The sequence below is a fragment of the Astyanax mexicanus genome, chromosome 15 (assembly GCF_023375975.1).
Source record: "Astyanax mexicanus isolate ESR-SI-001 chromosome 15, AstMex3_surface, whole genome shotgun sequence".
NCBI lineage: Eukaryota > Metazoa > Chordata > Actinopteri > Characiformes > Acestrorhamphidae > Astyanax > Astyanax mexicanus.
This window is the reverse complement of record NC_064422.1, coordinates 34463612-34482637: the sequence shown is the minus strand read 5'-3', so window position 1 is coordinate 34482637 and position 19026 is coordinate 34463612. Positions and strand designations below refer to the sequence as shown.

Genomic DNA, 19026 nt, shown 5'->3' with positions numbered 1-19026 from the left:
TATATATTTTTAATTTATTTATTTTCCATTTATATGTTTTACCTTGTGTGCACTTGAATATGCTGTTAATACTGCAATAAGAAAATGTCAGTTTCCCAGCTGCCTCCAATTTGTCCACTGTACCTTTGTCCACCATTTTTGCTAATAACGCTCCAGATGTGAATGTCTCCTCCTGTTCTATTTTGCATTGCATTGTGGGATAATATCCAGTGTCCAGTGTAACCACTATACTCAAAAACCAACTTGTTCAAGTGTGTATCATGGATGTTTTGAGTATATCCAACTTTTACACTTCTATCTTTACTACATACTTCATATCTAAATACTAGTTAGTATTAGTGACTAGTACACAATTGTATGTAAGTTATAATATTTACATGTATATACTAAATAAAACAATAAAAAAATCAGACAATAAACATACATATAAGCACATATTAGTGATTAATTAAACATACCACATTTATTATGCTTTAAATACTTTGTCCCAAAAGTAAGCTTTTACCGTAAGCTTTTTAAATATTTATTTTATGTCACACAGCATTCTAAACAGTGATTGCATTAAACTGCATAGGTTTCTCTCCTGAAAACGTTTTATTTTGTAAAGTGTAAGTAAAGTGCTTCTGTTTATTTACAGTCAGCTTAGATTTTCAGATTTCCACTAAGGCTGGGTGCAGCAGCATTAGCATTAGCAGCTAACTTCTAGCACCACACTGAAGAACACTGAGTGTTTCATAAGCCAGAGCGATATTAGCTAGCGGTTCATCCCATGTAGCTTGTTTTAAGACGGTAAAGGCGAAGGCTACAGTCCAATATACTCTCCTCTGAATATCAAAGGAGCTAGCGCTTAGCTAGGTTAGCGGCTAATGCTAATGCTGCTCCAGCAGTGCGTACCAGGGTTTAGAAGCAGGTTACAGACCGATAATACCTACTTCTGAACGGCAAAAGAGCTAGCACTTAGCACGGTTAGCGGCTAATGCTAATACTGCTTCAGTCTAGGTGCTGGAGAACTAAGTGAACTGAAACTCCTGTATAATGCAGTACTTCAGCTGAGTGGATTTACTGCTCTTACAATACTTTAATTTTTTTCCAAAAATTGTCAGCTTATAATCATTTTATAATTCATACATATAGAGCATTGGATTATAAAATGATTATAAGCTGACAATTTTTGGAAAAAAATTAAAGTATTGTAAGTGCACCTAACAGCATCGGCATTAAATAACTTACTGTACATAAAATCAAGGGCAAAAAAACATGCAAAACATCCCTACTCCTGACACTGAGGGTTTTTTTTTGTAGCATTTTATTTCATGGAACGATAAATCTTGATCTGCTCTAAATTCAGATCTAAAGTTCACTGAACTCATTATTTGTATTTTACAGAACTTTCTGGCCTTTTTTTCTGCAGCCGGTTGCAATATTCATGTTTGGACAGCATGATTAGTTTTGTTTGTTTTGGTTTATTTTGAGTGTATATAAAATAAGAAGACTGAGAGTTGAGAGTGGGTTGTATATATATATATATATATATATATATATATATTGTAGATATAGCTATAGCTATTTTTTGACTACAGTAATAGTTAAATCAGCACATTGGAAGCTATTTGAGATGGGAGGGAGGAGGGGGGGGGGGGGTTCTTCCCATCATGGCCTCATCTACTGATACAGTAATACAGTAAGACAGCAGGAGGAGGAGAGAGGGAGGGAGGGTGAGAGAGAGAGAGAGAGAGAGAAATGGAGGAGCATTAATCAGGCAGAGGAGCTATAGGGAAGGAGAAATGGCAATGCTGCAGCTTTTCCCTCGGCACGGTGGCTCTATAGCACCAAACACGGGACCCCAGAGAGCGCATGCGGCACTCGGCAAAAAACGCCTCTTTCTGTGCATTACTATAATTACACTGCCTTAATGGCCTCTATCACCGGCCATTCTGATTAAATATGCATAGTGCCCGGGCCATATCCTCACAGCTTGATAAAAGTGTTGTTCTTTTGTGTCGTTAAATAGTTAACATTAATCTGATCTATAGGAAGGGTGTGTTTATTAAAAAACAAAGGCAGAGAATCTCTCTCTCTCTCTCTCTGTCTCTCTCTCTCCATCGTGGAAGTGTCTTACACCATTCTGAGTGTTCCCCTCTGTGGTCAAGAGCAGAAGTGAAGTCAGAGAAACTGGAAGTCTTCTGGGAAATCCAGTGCAGTACTGGCTGTGTGAGAATTAATTTATGGTGAATTTCTACACGCTAGCCAGAAAATGGGCACTCAGAAGAGGGGGGAAAAAATAAGCTGCACGCTGCATATCAACAACTCCCTGGATGCAGCCGCACAGCCCAGGAAAGAGTGCAGGTGTAGCACACTACATTAAGCAGGATGCTGAGTGTACTTTCCTTCAAACGAGAGCAAACACACATGACATGCTAAAGAAATCGCCCCTGCTTTGTTTTAGCCACTGCTTGAAGACGCTCTGAGCCTCTGAAGATACACTCTGCTCATCAGGTCATCAGCCAGCTACTGTCATCTGTGGTCATCTGTGACTGTAAATATGTCCCAGGCCATAGCCATAGTGTGTACTTAGATTCTTAATAAAATACACTACTGCAATGTTAAGCCTGTTTTAAAATATAAATATGCACTATAACTATTCTAGACAACGATCACTAAAAAGATCCTGTGCATGGTTATGAAATACTATTTACTATTCACATGTGTAACAACTTGTTTATGATTTTCATTTTTATTTTAATAGCTTGTACTTGAAAGACAGCATGTTTTATCGTGGAATAGGTTGGGTAGGGGACGTCAGTTCTGTGACAATAGAGGAAAACTAGCAAACTAGCAAAATTTGATATTTGATATTTATTGGAAAAACTTGTTGTTAATATTACCTGGGGAAGCCTATTAATGTGAATGATGAGCCAGTATGTTGCCAGTATGTGTTATTATATTATAATAATATAATTTGTGGCGGAACATGTCTTAAAAGACAATAATAGTTATATGGCAAACATATAGTCCAAACAAAATCAAAGAAAAAAATATATTATGGGTTTTTTTTTTTACTTATTTTTGGGCAATATATACAATAGGTCCGGACAAAACAGTTATCATTAGAGGCCAATAGCCTATAAAACAATTATAAATAAATAAATAAATAAATAAATATGTTAATCATATATGATACATATCATATGACATATCGATTCAGTGCAAATAGTGCAAATAGTGTTTGTTTGTTTTTTACGGCATAAAATGGTATTAAAATAGAATGAATTTGTTTTTGTTTGTTTTTGTTTGTTTTGTTTTGTTGGTTTTATTTTTTACTTATTTTTGAAGGCAATATATCCAATATGTCCAAACAAATCAGCTATCATTACAGACCAATATCCTATAAATAAAGAAAATGTCTTAATCATATACGACACACATCATATGACCTGTCAATTGAGTGCAATAAATTGAGACAATACAATATTATTGTTTCGTATTGTGACAGGCCTGTTGTCAATTTAAAAACTTAAAAGTAAAACATTCATAAATATGTGAGAGATGTCATAAGAACATGTTTTATATCAATTCAGTCATCAGTGCAAGTTGTACTATATTATTATTATTACATTACATTACATTACATTACATTTGGCAGACGCTTTTGTCCAAAGCGACTTACAATAGTCAAGTACAATGTAAAATAAGTTTCAAGGTAAAACATCTTTGGATAGGGATAAAAGGAGGACAAGGGGAGTAATAGGATAGAGGAGTTTAGAAGTAGTTAGTGTGTTAGAGGTGTTAAGAGAGTAAGTGCTCTTTGAAGAGCTCTGTCTTCAGGAGTTTCTTAAAGATAGCGAGAGATTCTCCTGATCTGGTAGTGGAAGGTAGTTTGTTCCACCATTGGGGAACTCTGTATGAGAACAGTCTGGATTGCTTTGTGTGAATGTTTGGCAAAGCGAGGCGACGTTCACTGGAGGAGCGCAGCGGCCGGGAGGTAGCGTAAGCCTTCAGGAGTGATCAGTGCAGGTAGGAAGGAGCCTGTTCTGTCATCACCTTGTAGGCGATTGTAAGAGCTTTGAATTTGATGCGAGCATCAACTGGTAGCCAATGGAGCTCAATGAGCAGCGGGGTGACATGTGCCCGTTTTGGCTGGTTGAAGATTATTATTATTATTATTGTTATTATTATTATTATTATTATTATTATTATTATTATTATTATTATTATTATTATTATTATTGTTGTTGTTGTTGTTGTTGTTGTATTAGTGGCTTAAAATGGTCCAAATAAAATATCTAAATAATAATATTGTTTATTGGGTACCACTTTACTTGGATGGTCCATTTGATGGTCTCATTGATGCTCAACTGACATTCAACTAACTTTCAACTACATGTCTATTAAATGCAAATGAGAATTAAAAGGTGAAAGTAAACGATTCTCTATTGAATATAACCCGACATTACTACAACTCTAACCCAAAATCTTAATATTGTAGGATGGGGTTTAGGGTTAGATTTTAAGTTTAGGTTAAGGTTAGGTGTAGGGTTTGATTTTATGGTTGATTAAGGGTTAAGGTTAGGGTTAGGTATACGGTTAGGTTCTATTTTGAATCATTTACATTCAACATAGGGTTAAGTTAAATTTAATGGACATTCAATTCAGATTTAGTTGAATGTAAGTTGAGCATCAACAAGGCCATAAAATGGACCATCCAAGTAAAGTGTTACCGTTTATTGCAATTATATATTTGGGGCAACAATTGTGCAAGCAAACACCTGCACTATTGCGACAGACCTAAAACGTTTAAAGCAACAAAAACTGTTCAAATATCTGGGTTACTCTCAATAAAACGTTAAACGGTATATCAATTCAGTCGTCAGTGCAAATTGTGTGCAAATCGTGCACAAATTGTGCATATTACCATAACTTTGGAGAAGCATCTGTGCCTGAGTAATTATTAGCATGTGGGTGGTATGAGAAACATGGCTGCAGCTGTACATGATACAAGTGTACACATTACGCAGTCTATTGTCTGTTGGTATGTGTGCCGAGCTGTGCCTCAGACATCCAACCCTCGAGAACGTATTGATCTAGTCCCTACGGATCTCTCTCTCTCTCTCTCTCTCTCTCTCTCTCTCTCTCTCTTTCTCTCTCTCTCTCTCATACACAAACACACACCAGCATACACACTCTCAAAAAGCACACACACATTCACACACACACACACACCCTGTCTGTATTGATTTCATCCCCACAGAGCATCGCTCTTGGTCCCTCCTTTCCCTCCAGCTCCTCTCTCTCTCTCTCTTTCTCTCTCTGTGTGTAATGAATTGCCATGCAAGAGCTCTAGTGTTTTCGGGAACAAAGCCAAAACAATTTGTTATTTCATCACAAGTAATTAAAATCTGTTTCTTTTCCTGTTGTGGTGGAGCTGATTAATTATTTGGATGGTAAAAAGGGATAAATAACATGGAACTGAAGAGCACTGTGGCACAAAAAAAAGAGAAAACAATAAAACGGCAATCACTTGAGCTACCCTGATGTTGCAAGCGGGGGATAAAAAAAAAAAAAAAAAGAGAAAAAAAAAAATCTCACTAAAGTCTATTTGCCAAGCGATTTAGTTTCCTGCACAGCAATAAATTAATTGGGCACAGTTGTGTGGTGAAAAGGGATGTCATAATGTAATGTAATGTCTCAACTATAAAGTGCCCCGAGGCTTGCTGATAGAGACTGGAGCTGCAGTACAACCCCCCTATTCCCCCTATTTCCCCCTCCCCCTTCCACTACCAACCCCTTATAACAGCCAGCAAGTGCAGCATCATCATCTTTTTGCTTTATGACATCAGGTAGGAATACCTGGACCATTAACATATCAGAGTATCAGAGACACACGCCAGTTGTCACGCTGGTTTGTGTGCCCATTAACACTTTGACAGGGTTTTTCATTCACAGTCAGGCGACCGGGCCGCAGCGTTTATAGAGTGCTATGATGCCTGAGATGAAGAGAACGGGGATGCAATCACGAAATTGAGGTATAAAACTGATTTTACATAGAAAAAGATGAGAAATGCAAAAAATGCACAAAGTAAAGTGGAAAACACTGTTAACAAAACAATTAATTTGTTCTTTTAGCACTTGCCCTTACTACTAATGCCACTTACTACTCAGCTGCATATCCTCCATTACAGATGATGCAACAACGACAACACGAGGATGAAGACTAGCTCATGCCTCCTCCGACACATGTGAAGTCAGCTACCGCCTCTTTTCAAACTGCTGCTGATGTAGCATTGCTGAGAATCATCACAGCACACTCGGAGGAAAGCACAGCGACTCGGTTTCGATACATCAGCTCACAGACGCCTTGTGCTGATCGACATCACCCTTTGGAGTGATAAAAAGAAAGAGCGCCATCTACCCACCCAGAGAGAGCAAGGCCAATTGTGCTCTCTCAGGGCTCCGGCAGCTGATGGCAAGCTGCATGACCAGGATTCAAACCAGCGATCTGTAAGAAAGGGCCCAAAGGCAACAAATCGTCCTTACAGGGCAGTGTTAAAATTAAATGTACTAATACAAGTGACATAGTAATACAAAACACTTCCTAAAAGTAAAACTAATTAAAGTTAAAATTACTTCTTCATATTTTGAAATAATTTTTTCATCGAAGAAAAAAAACATCCATGATGAAATAAGATTTGTGAAACTTTACACCATTATCAAACACTGTAAATGAAAAGGTACACTGCCACAAAATCAGGGCAATCCTCATACATTTCACATGGATGCTGTTCTACCATTCTATAAACCTAATATCTATGTAAAATTTCTATAGTTTAGTAATCTTAAATATACTTTTAATACATACTGTTTTTGTTTTAGCTTGAATTTAATCGTGTGATTGTCTATGTAATTGTAACTGATGATACATAAAGTAAAAAAAGAAAATAGGGAAACAAAGGAAAAAAAAAAACAGAAATAAAAAGTATATATTTGGATTTCAGGGGGCCCTACTCTTAGACAATGGGACTATTAGTGTCTGCTGACTCTTAACAATGCAAACCATGAAAACTTTAATGAGGAGGAATAAAGGGAACACACACACACACACACACACACACACACACACACTAAAACAAACACTAACACTAATGTATCACTGAACACAAGCTTTGTGTTCTGTGAGGGGGGGGCTGTGGGGAAGTCTGCATTGATTTCAGTAACACGCATTTAAAAGATCAACAGAATGAACAGTAACACCCGCCGTGTGTTTCTGTATGTGTCTGTGTGTGTGTGTGTGTGTGTGTGTGTGAGTATGTGTGTGTGTGTGTCTGTATGTTCCACATGTGTTTGATGTAAAGGAGGCAGACAACAGACTTTGCGGGGAAGCACGTCTTTTCAAGACAACATGAGAGGTAGATGTAAGGAGGAAAAAAAAAGAGACGCAGATGAAGAAAAGGAAGACGAACAAAAAGAGAAAGAAGTATAAAAAGCAGAAGGAGAAGAAAGCGCCCACAGCAGTGCCCAAACACAAAAGGACAATTTGAATTTGTAATGTTCTGTCAGAATCCTCTCGGATTCTCCCTGGCTTTGTAAAGCAGATTAGACGAGCGGGCTACACGGGCTCAGTAAATAGAGCTGTTACTCCATTCATCCTCCATTCACAGAGTAAATATCCCCCTCCTCACACACACACACACTCACACACACACACACACACACACAGAGCGGATCAGCGTGCCACTCACACTGACCTGGAAACAGCAGTGAATGACAGACAGCCTGCAGCTCCTGCACCACTCCTGCAGGGAGCCCAGAGCCGAGCCCTGAAGTACGCCGCCACGTACAGTCCAGCGTAATTTGATTTGCATAATCAAGCGGCAGGAGCCGACATGAAAGCTGATCCCTCTGTTCCGTGAATGGATGTATTAGAGGGTATAACACTTTCAGCTGGGATTCAAGTGGTATGCAGTTTTCTAATAGGCAGAGCCTGACATGGGTATTACTAGCTGGAGCTCTACCCCGCAGGCCCAAACCCAGAGCCAGGCCAGAATCTTTAATGCTCACACCCAGACTGAGATCAGACTTCATGGATTGGCAAAAGTCAATTGTGATTTTCTACAATCATAATTGTTTAAAATTTTAATTTATTTAACAAGCTATAAAAATATGTAGATTTGCATGACAAAAATACCAAAAAAAACTAAACTAAAAAAATGTATTAAAAGATTTTTAACTGGTGGGTCGGGACCCACATTCTGGGCTGGCTCTGTGTTTCGGCCTGCGGGGTAGAGTTCTAGCTAGTAATACCCATATCAGGCTCCCATTACATTATATTACATTACATTGTATAACATTTGGCAGACGCTTTTGTCCAAAGCGACTTACAATAGTGAAGTACAAAAGTAATAGAAGTTAAAGGTAAAAACATCTTTATATAGGGCCTAAAGGAGGTGAAAAGGAAATAATAGGATAGAGGAGTGAAGGAGGGGAAGAAGGAAATGAAGTTAGAAGTAGTTTAAAGTTTGTTAGAGGTGTTAGGAGAGTAAGTGCTCTTTGAAGAGCTCTGTCTTCAGGAGTTTATTAAAGATAGCGAGAGATTCTCTTGATCTAGTAGTGGAAGGTAGTTTGTTCCACCATTGTATGAGAATAGCCTGGATGAAATTAATCTTTGTGTGAATGTTTGGCAAAGCGAGGCGACGTTCATTGGAGGAGCGCAGCGGCCGGGAGGTGGCGTAAGCCTTCAGGGGTGATCAGTGCAGGTAGGAAGGAGCTGTTCTGTCATCACCTTGTAGGTGAATGTAAGGGCTTTGAATTTGATACGAGCATCAACTGGTAGCCAATGGAGCTCAATGAGCAGTGGGGTGACATGTGCCAGTTTTGGCTGGTTGAAGACCAGACGTGCTGCTGCGTTCTGGATCATCTGGAGTGGTTGGGCCGGGAGGCCAGTTAGTATGGCATTGCAGTAGTCGAGGCGTGAGATGACCACTGCTCCCCCAACCAGTGATCTCCCAAACATAGCCACAAAAATGCTCTTAAATTCCCATTGCATGCATATGTACATATATACTCCTCTAGTGTTGAAGTCAGTAGATATAAGTTAAATGGAGCTTCTCAACATTGCAATATTGTGTGTTGTTTAAAATTGTCCTCATCTTACAATTACTGTGACACCCTCTAAATAATCCTCTAAACAATTTCATGAAAAATACCATATTTTTCAGATTTTAAAACACACCAGATTATAAGGTGAATTAAGTGACACTAGTAAGGATGCCTACATCGAAGTGAGCAGGGGTGTCACCTTGTTTCCCTTCTAATGGGTGAGCTGAGGGAAGCATATAAGTAAACAAAACTAATTCTTAAAGCAAAAAAAAAAAAAAACATTTTCTTTCAAAGTCAAATGATCGCTGGATGTTAATCTGCACAGATTTGGGTGAGTAAAACGCTTCCGTTTGTTTGCACTGAGCTTATATTTCCGATATTTTGTCTAAGCAGCATGTAAATGCCGCCAGACAGTGCTTAACTGAGCAACCAGGACGCTATCAGCTAGCGGTTCATCCCATGTAGCTTGTTCTAACATGGTAAACACGCAGACTACAGTCCAATATACTTAAAATCCTTTAATTTTCCCAAAAATCTAATCAAAAATCGTATGTATGAATTCTGGAGAATGCTGGAGAAATTAAACTTAAGACTCACCCTTATAATGTTGTACTTTAGCAGAGTGGCATTACTGCTCCTTAATACCTTACTGGTAGAATTCATACATAAGATTTTTTATTTGATTTTTGGGAAAATTAAAGGATTTTAAGTGCAAAAAACACTGAAAAATACCGAAAAATACAGTAGTCGCATTTCATGCAGAATGAGGGGGATAGTCTGGATAATTAATACAGTTATAAACAAATCTCTGCTGTTGCTCCATGTTACACTGCACAAGAATACAGTATACACTAGTCCAGAACAGAGGACCTTCTTCCTGTATTTACTTTCTTGCTCCGCCCCAGACAGCTCTGACTAATAAACATTTTCATATGACTTGATTTTGCCGTGTTTTTATTTTTTCCTGTGTAAAAAAATAAACCAAACCAAACAAATATAAAGACACTTCAAGTTCACAAACTCATTAACTGACTCTGACCAGAGCACATTACGGGCTAAAAGTGTGAAAACCTTACAGCTAATCAGTAATTAGTAAGCGATTTAAAAGATGGCCCTCAAACCTTGATGTTAATAAACCTTCTCTATCTATAGCATGATATCTAACAATATAATTGCAATAAATCTTGTAACAGGGTTTTGCGTTATTTCTAACTCTCACTTCTGCTTTTCATAAATGCATCAGTACTGCTTGGCTGTATTGCAGTATGACTTGGTAGACGATTTCTTTCGCGCCGTTAACCGTGCACATGCAATTAAGCGGCAAACCTGCCGACTCAAGTAATGCAAAACTAATAATGCTGGTCAAGACTGCTGACAAGGCAATGATAAAACCATCAAATCACCCAAGCCTCATGGAGTACATGGAATACAACACAGAGCATCAAAACGAAGGATAGACAGCTAAAAAATATGCATGAGTAAATGAAAAAATAAATTTATAAAGGATCCCTTTGCTAATGCTAAAGCTGCTTTTATAATCAACGCATAACACGTATCACTGTGCTTTCAAGCATGTTATTTTGAAGGGGACGCATGGTGCAGCTGCAGACATGTAGGGTCATACAAAGTTCAAATATATTTAACTTTAGCATTAAGCATTGCAAACTGACAAGTCCTTGCATGGCCAATCAGAGAGCAGTGGGTGTGTCTTGCAGTTTCCTCCAACATGGAAGAAAATGCTAGTTTTATCTGTGTCTGAAAACGATGCTACTAGTCTAAAACACTTTCACTATTTCACTATTATTTCACTATTTATCATATTTATAACTATGAACAGACTTTTGACTACACTAAAATTACATTTCCCCAGAATAATCTTTTTGTTTTCAGTTTGTTTCATGTCGGGATGTGTTAAAATAAAAAGCCTCTTGACTTGACTTGAACAAGTAAATGCTGATAAAATGCAAAGCCCACTTAGCGGAATTATTCTTATTCAACATGGTGTTCTACTATATACCACTACATAATGGAAACATTGCAATTATGTTTCTATTCCTATGTTTCAAACATGCAGATTTAAATCAATTCAATTCAAACGTATTTATATAGCACTTTTTACAACAAGAGTTGTCACAAAGCAGCTTTACAGAGAAAACGAGTCCAAGCTTCTTATGAGCAGCACCACAGAGATGTCAATACTTGTGGTGACTACAGTGGCTACGAAAAAGCCCTAGATCTGTGGTACTTCTGCATTTATTGTGTCTGAAAACCCTGCAAGAATACTGTATTTTTTGCACTAGAAAGCAGATTATACCGGATTATAAGGCGCACCATCAATGAATGTCTATTTTCTGGTGTATTTTCATATATAAGGCGCACCGGATTATAAGGCACATTACGTGACACTAGTAAGGATGCCTACATCGAAGTGAGCAAGGGTGTCGCCATTCCCTGTCCCATTCTACACAGATTTCTCACTTTAAAACTGTTTATTTTTGCATTAGTAGCATTAGCCACTAACCACAACACTAGCAGGATGTACAGTAAATGTGTGTTCCGATAACCCAGTGAGCTATCAGCTAGCGGTTCGTCCCACGTAGCTTGTTTTAACACGGGAAACAGTAGAACTCATACATAAGGAGCACCGGATTATAAATAATATTTTTTGGGACAATTAAAGGATTTTAAATGCGCTTTACAGTCCGTAAAATAACGTAGTCGCGTGAATCCTACACATCCTGCACTCTCACAGGTCTTCATCTTCATCTCTTTAACTCCACCGCAGCCGTAATTCTGCACACAGCACGCTGCTCTTTCCGCTCATGTTCAGTCCGTGCAGTGGAACGACTCCATAGGTCACCGCTCTCCTCTGACCATCAGTGTGGTTGAAATATTACTCAGTGCCAGCCCTGATCTCCTTTGTCTCATATTGCACTAGGTAAGCAGTAAATAGTGGCCTGGGCCGCAGCGGCAGGGCTGAGATATATGAGTGCAGGGAGCGGACGGCACTCCCCAGCAGCCCTGCTCAACCACATGTAGCAAATGTTAATGAGAGCTCCCAAATGCCAGGCCGCTCTGGAGACTCCGCCATTAACCGCCCGCTCCGATAAATAATACAGTGGGATGCGATGACTGCAATGGACACACGCGGCTCACGGGGCGCGGGGCACGCGAGGGGAGACGAGGGGGTTGAGAAATGTATGGAATATGGCGTGGTGAGTGTCTGTGAAGCTCATCATCAGCATGATGAGCAAAGATCGGCTTGCTTCTTTTTCTTTTTTATCTCTTTTTTTTTTCTTTAAAGTCGGCCTCCTTGTAAAACGCAGTAGCTTCTAGAAATAATCCTATAAAAGCTGTAAAAGCAGGGTGGTGTGATTTTTTTTTTACATTTTTATTAACATTTTTATTAACATTTTGGTTCACGTTTCCATGATAAGTAGTACTTTAAAAAAAAAAAGCTGCAATAAAGAAACAGATTACATTTTTTGTACTGAAAAAGATAACGAATAGTAATTTTTTGGCATTTATTTTGGTTATTGCTTAAAGGAAATTGAACAGTGGAAATACTATAGTTATAACACACTTATTAGTGTCACATGACTCATTACACTTATTATTTTTAATTTTACTCGATTGTGAGTAACGTTATCATTATCATTATCATCATAATCATCATTGCATTCTTTATTAATGAAGCATTTTGCTAAACTGTTCATAAGCCCATCTCAGTGAAAAGCAATACGAGATCTATAAGAGACATGCTTAATCTTACACCCAAAATAACCCAGAATAAAAAAAAATACATCAGCCTTATTATTGTTAAAATGCAGTAGCTTTTAGAAATAAACCTATAAAAACTGTAAAGCAGGACCATCATGTGATTGTGACCATCATGTTGTTTTTTTTTTATCACTGTGATATGAGTGTCCATAATAGGTATATTTATTCATTTAAATTGCTGTGATAAAGGAACATCTTTTTCTTTGCAGTTGCTAAGAGCTATATGCACTGTAAATGAAGTGAATAATCACTTCTCTAATTCCTTTTTGTTATTTGTTATTGTAAAGGAAATGATACAGTGTCATTTTAACTTATTCACTTAATTTTACACAATTATGGGCAAGTTGATCATCATCGTTATCACATTCATCATTAATGAGGTATGTTGCTAAAATATTTAGATGCACATGCATTTTATATTATTATATTAAGGATTTCAGTGCATTAAAAAGGATGGTAACACTTTCTATGAATGTCATCTTTATTAGACTCTATAACTACATTCATAATATATTATAATGCATTCATAAGGCATTATAAACATGGCTATAAATATTTATAAAAATGCATAACCCACTATAGCCATGTTTATTAAGCATTATGACTTGTGATTATAATACATTATAAGCCATGCTTATCTATCGTTAATAATCCAGTCCTGCAATGAAAATGTATGTCACTTTACTTAGAGCGCACGAAGACCTGTTATAATGCATTATAATTGACTATAACTAATATTATATTCAAGACAATTATAACTCATTAGTGGTTAAAAATATATTTATAGGATTATTGAGGGTGTGTTTATAAGTTGGAAGCTGTTTTAGTCATGATACAAGTCTACAAGCTGGGACTGAGTTTCTTGGTATTGACTTATAACATGTTATAAACACAGCTATTAATGCATTATAATCACAGGTCATGATGCATAATAAACATGGCTATGATGAATTATAGAGTTTTATAAATATGTATAGCCATGTTTATAATGCCTTATGAATGCATTATAATGTGTTATGAATATGTTTATAGAGTCTTATAGAGATGACATTCATAGAAAGTGTTACCAAAAGGATTATACAATCTATAACAGACACAATTGCTCCTCCAATGCAAAAAATATATTATGATAAAAAAAAAAAAAAACAAACACTAACATTAAAATTGCTGAAAAATTGTGAATGATTCAGGGTGAGGAGCACAATGCTGATATTTTCTGTTGTAAATAATTTGTGCTCTTATTAGTATGTATTTAATGTAGTGTTGTCAACCATGGTGTAGTTCCTATACATTTATCAGTCACCTAGTCCTGGAACTGAACCCCAGTTTCCTGCATGCTGAGGTAGCTTACAAGCAGACGGTGGTGTTATCCACTGCGCTACACCAACCACACCATCCTATAGTGATCCTATAATTGTAGAGTGATCCTATAATTGCCCCTGCTGTCAATGTTAACGCTTCAACTCTCACAATGTATTCTTTTTTTAATGCTGAATTTAAGTAGAAACCTTTCGACTTCTACTAAAATAAGGATTAAATCTCACAACTAACACTCAGTGTTTTGCACCTCCCTCTTCCTTTTGCAAATTCAAATTATTGTTGCTTTAATTTTTAATTTAATTTTTGTTGCTATTTTTATCACTGTAATGCTTTGGCAATAGTTATGGCATACCAGTCATACCAATAACCCTACTTTTGAACTTAAATCTTGCAAAGTAAAGGCTTTAAAAAAAGGGATTGTCTCCTTGCTGTTATTACTATATATGTGCTCTGCTGATCATTTTTATTATTTTTTTTTTACTCAAAAAAAAAAAAAAAAATGTGCCAAGCTCATTAAAGTCTCATTCCTAAAACACAGGTAAACCTCCTCCTTCTGTGAACATACGTAATATAAACAGAACAAAACAGGAAAACAAAGGGAAATATGACATTTTTGATGCAACCCAAGAGGATCCTGAAACTGTGTCTGAAAAAAAATAAATAAATAAAAAAAAAAAAGAAGAGAAATTAGTTATTGTTGGAAGGGGAGGGCTCAAAATGAAATATGGCCCACCATAAAGAGCAGGTCAAAAAACGATAAGTCCAAAACAAAATCAACAACAAACAAACAAATAATTATAAACAGCGACATGGTTTATTTCCAATTTGAGTTGATTTAGGAAAACATAAATAAACACTAAAAAGTAACAAGGGTGTAAAGCAAGCCATAAAAATCCATCACTCTGGCTGGGCAGAGGACGGAGGAGGGCTGGAGCGGGGGGAGGCGGGGGGGGTGGAGGGGGGGTTCGGGGGGAGGTGGTCGTGAAACGTCGTTAGTTTGTCATCAGCGACTTTCTTCCGTCAGGATCAGGACAACAACGCGGGGCCAACTTTATAGCGCGAGATGAAAACTGGATTTTATGGTAATTATTCAGAAGCAGCACGGATTTAGTGAGTTGTTAAATTGGAAATCAAGCCATCGTTGGAGGCAGTAAGACTGTCATCTCGTTTTCATTGGTGTCCAACAGTATATCATTGCATTATGGAAGCGCTGTAATTATGTTTCTAGTGCAAACATGCAGATTCGAGGCGCAAACACTGGACTCGAGGTGCTGAGTCTGAGAACGCCAGCTAGACTAACCGCGTTTCCCTTCTTCCTCCTTTTTAACAGTGGTTTCGGCATCAGAAGCTCTTAATCCACTGCTAGATTGCTTTTTAATTAGCTGATCTCAGACTGCGGCGTATGTGGACCCTTCTCCAAAACAACTTTATTTATATATTTATATATTTATGTGTGCATTTATTTACCTCAGCAAGCTACACTACAGCTTGGGCTTCTGTGAGCGCAACCTTGCAACATTCCTTCTTACATTTTCTTACATAACAACAAATTACTAAAAGTTATTACAGCATAGTGATGAAGAAACTAATTCTGTACTTTTTACACTTCAAACGAACCAGAACATGCTTCAGGTGATCCAGACTGAGAACACTGCTAACACTTCCTATGAACCCTGCATTCATAATGCATAATGAAGGCATTCATAATGCATTTTATGGCATGCATAATACCTTATAATGATTGTAATAAGCCTTTATAAGTACTTACAGAGACATTCATAACACATTATAAACTACAAGTATAAGGGTTTATAAAAAGGGCTTATAATGTCTTATAATATCTGTTCATAAGAACACAGATTTGGTATTTTGGTATAATGCATTATAATATGCAGCTATGATTTGTCAAATTAAGCTTTTATATAAGTGAGGAACACATTATAAAGCCTTATGTGCAGTCATTAGTGACTTTAAGTGAAGTGAGTTTTTGGTAACCCTGTATTCATAATGCCTTATGAATGCATTCATAATGCATTATGTGACATGCATAATACCTTATGAATGGTTATAATCCTGTATAATAACTCATAAGTACTTACAGCGACACTCATTACAACACATTATAAACTACAAGTATAAGGGTTTATAAAGAAAGGCCTCATAATAATAATGCCTTATAATATCTGTTAATAAGAACATTGCACAATGTAGTGTTGTAATGCACTAAAACACAGATTTGGTAAATTTTGGTATAATGCATTATAATGCATATGCAGCTATGATTCTCAAATTAAGCTTTTATATAAGTGAGTAACACATTATAAAGCCTTATGTACAGTCACTACTGACTTTAAGTGAAGTGAGTTTCCGGTAACACTTCCTATGAACCCTGTATTTATAATGCCTTAAGAATGCATTCATAATGCATTATCTGACATGCATAATACCTTATAATGATTGTAATAAGCCTGTATAATAACTCAAAAGTACTTACAGCGACAATCATAACACATTATAAAATACAAGTATAAGGATTTATAAAAAAAGGCCTCATGATAATAATTCCTTATAATATCTGTTCATAAGAACATTGTACAACGTAGTGTTATAATGCATTATAATATGCAGCTATGATATGTCAAATTAAGCTTTTATATAAGTTCGTAACACATTATAAAGCCTCATGTACAGTCATTGCTGACTTTAAGTGAAGTGAGTTGTTATATGCTTTCTAAACATGAATTAAATTTTATTATGCCCTACTATAATGTCTTTTAGAGCATTGAGTGCTCGTTATTGGCTTTAGGTAAAGTGTGTTTTCAAATGCCTACAGTAAGGCATAATAACATTTACTTCCTGTTTAAAACACACTTCACTTAATGCCAGTAAAGAGCACTCATAATGCTCTATAAGACATTACAGTGAGGCAAAATAACATTTACTTCATGTTTATAAAAAAACATATAAAAACTCACTTCACTTAGTCAGTAATGGTTGTATATAAGGCTTTATAATGTGTTAAGCACTTGTATAAAAGCTAAATTTGAGAAATCATAGTTGCATTTTATAAAGCATTATAGCAAAATATACCAAACCTGTTTTATAGTGCATTACAACACTACATTGTACAATGTTCTTATGAACAGATATAAGCCTTTTCTGTATAAACCCTTATACTTGTAGTTTATAACGTGTTATGAATGTCGCTGTAAGTACTTGTGAGTTATTATACAGCCATATTACAGTCAGGGAAAGGTATTATGTCATTATGTCATATAATGCATTATGAATACAGGGTGTTACCAGAACACTTTTCTGAAGCATTTTCACACCTTTGATTTTAATTGTTCTGAAATGATTAGGTAACTTGGAGCGTTTTTTCTCTTTGCGGAAAAGAGCGAATTCAACACGTATTGGTCAGACCTGTCTGAGGTGGGAGCAAGAAAGTAAATACACGAAGAAGGTCCTCTATACCAGTTTAAAACATATTTCAATTTCAATGCAATTTACCACAAAGCATCGGCAAAGATGGCATTTGTTAATAGCTGTAGTAATTACGCATCTGGATGTTAATCAGGTTAAACTGCACCTGGACAGCCGTTAAGCTCAAACATGAGTACATGTTAGAATATATGTTAGTTGGGTCAGATCGAGGTCAGATCACCACAACCAAACTAAGCTCTGGAGTGCGTTTGGAACTGAACCTAGACCACCTCCTTGTGATTTTGCTCTGCACTTGAATGTGAATTAAATTGCTGTACTCACACCTACAGAAACAAACCAGAAGCTGCTTTAACTGAGGTTAATATTGCAGGTGTGAACGCACCATGTGAAATAAGGCACAATTCACCTGCAGTGAAGCACAAGGGACACAAACACGAGTCAGTCAGAGATATAAACTGCTGCTATTTCGCACATGAAGTAAAAGGTGATGACACTGACACAAGTGTGTATGTAATTAGTTACCAGTGCCTGTGCATGAGTGTGTATATGGGTTAGTAGCTCAGTACTTATGTATGTATGTGACAGGTGAGTGCATATGTGTGTGAACGTGTGACAGGTGTGTGTATATCTGTGTGTGTTTGTATGTGTGTGTGTGTGTGTGTGGGAGATTATCAGACAGGCGAGAGAGAGGCACGCGGAGTGCTCATCCATTCTCGGGGTGAACTCGATTTCACGGGTTAGTGCGAGACAAGCCGTGTTGCCGGGGTGCTGGAGATCCGCCGGCAGATTTTATTAAGCCCATTTCTGTTCTCAGTCTATTTAGAATCAGTGTTTGCTGTTCTGGCTGACAGCTCTGAGCTTCCCTCCTTCTGACAGCCGGCGAGGGCCTGCACCTCCATTCAAAAACACTACACTGCTGGCACCAACACTACGTTAAAAACAAAAAAAAGGACAAATAAAATACTTCTCAGAACTTTAAGCACGAGCTGATGCAAATCTCTAAAAATATACAGCTCTGAAAAAAAAGAGACCACCTCAGTTCCTGAATCAGGAAGAACACTGTTTTTTATTCAATAAACTACTATAAACATTTCTCCCAAATTCCAAATAAATATATTTTCATTTATTAGAAAATGGGAAATGGCTGAAATAACTAAAAAAGATGCAGACCTCAAATAATGCAAAGAAAGCAAGTTCATATTCATAAAGTTTTAAAAGTTCAGAAATCAATATTTGGTGCAATAACCCTGTTTTTTTAATCGCAGTTTTCATGCATCTTGGCATGTTCTCCTCCTCTCCTCCAGTCTTACACACTGCTTTTGGATAACTTTATGTGACTCACTCCTGGTGCAAAATTCAAGCAGTTTAGCTAGGTTTGATGGCTTGTGA

General features: G+C 37.0%; 1 protein-coding gene across 9 annotated transcripts in view; it reads right to left on the bottom strand.

The window, feature by feature from the left end:
* Nucleotides 1-19026, bottom strand: part of rbfox3a (RNA binding fox-1 homolog 3a) — a 726874-nt gene that overhangs the window by 382589 nt on the left and 325259 nt on the right. The gene's annotated exons all lie outside the window — the stretch shown is intronic.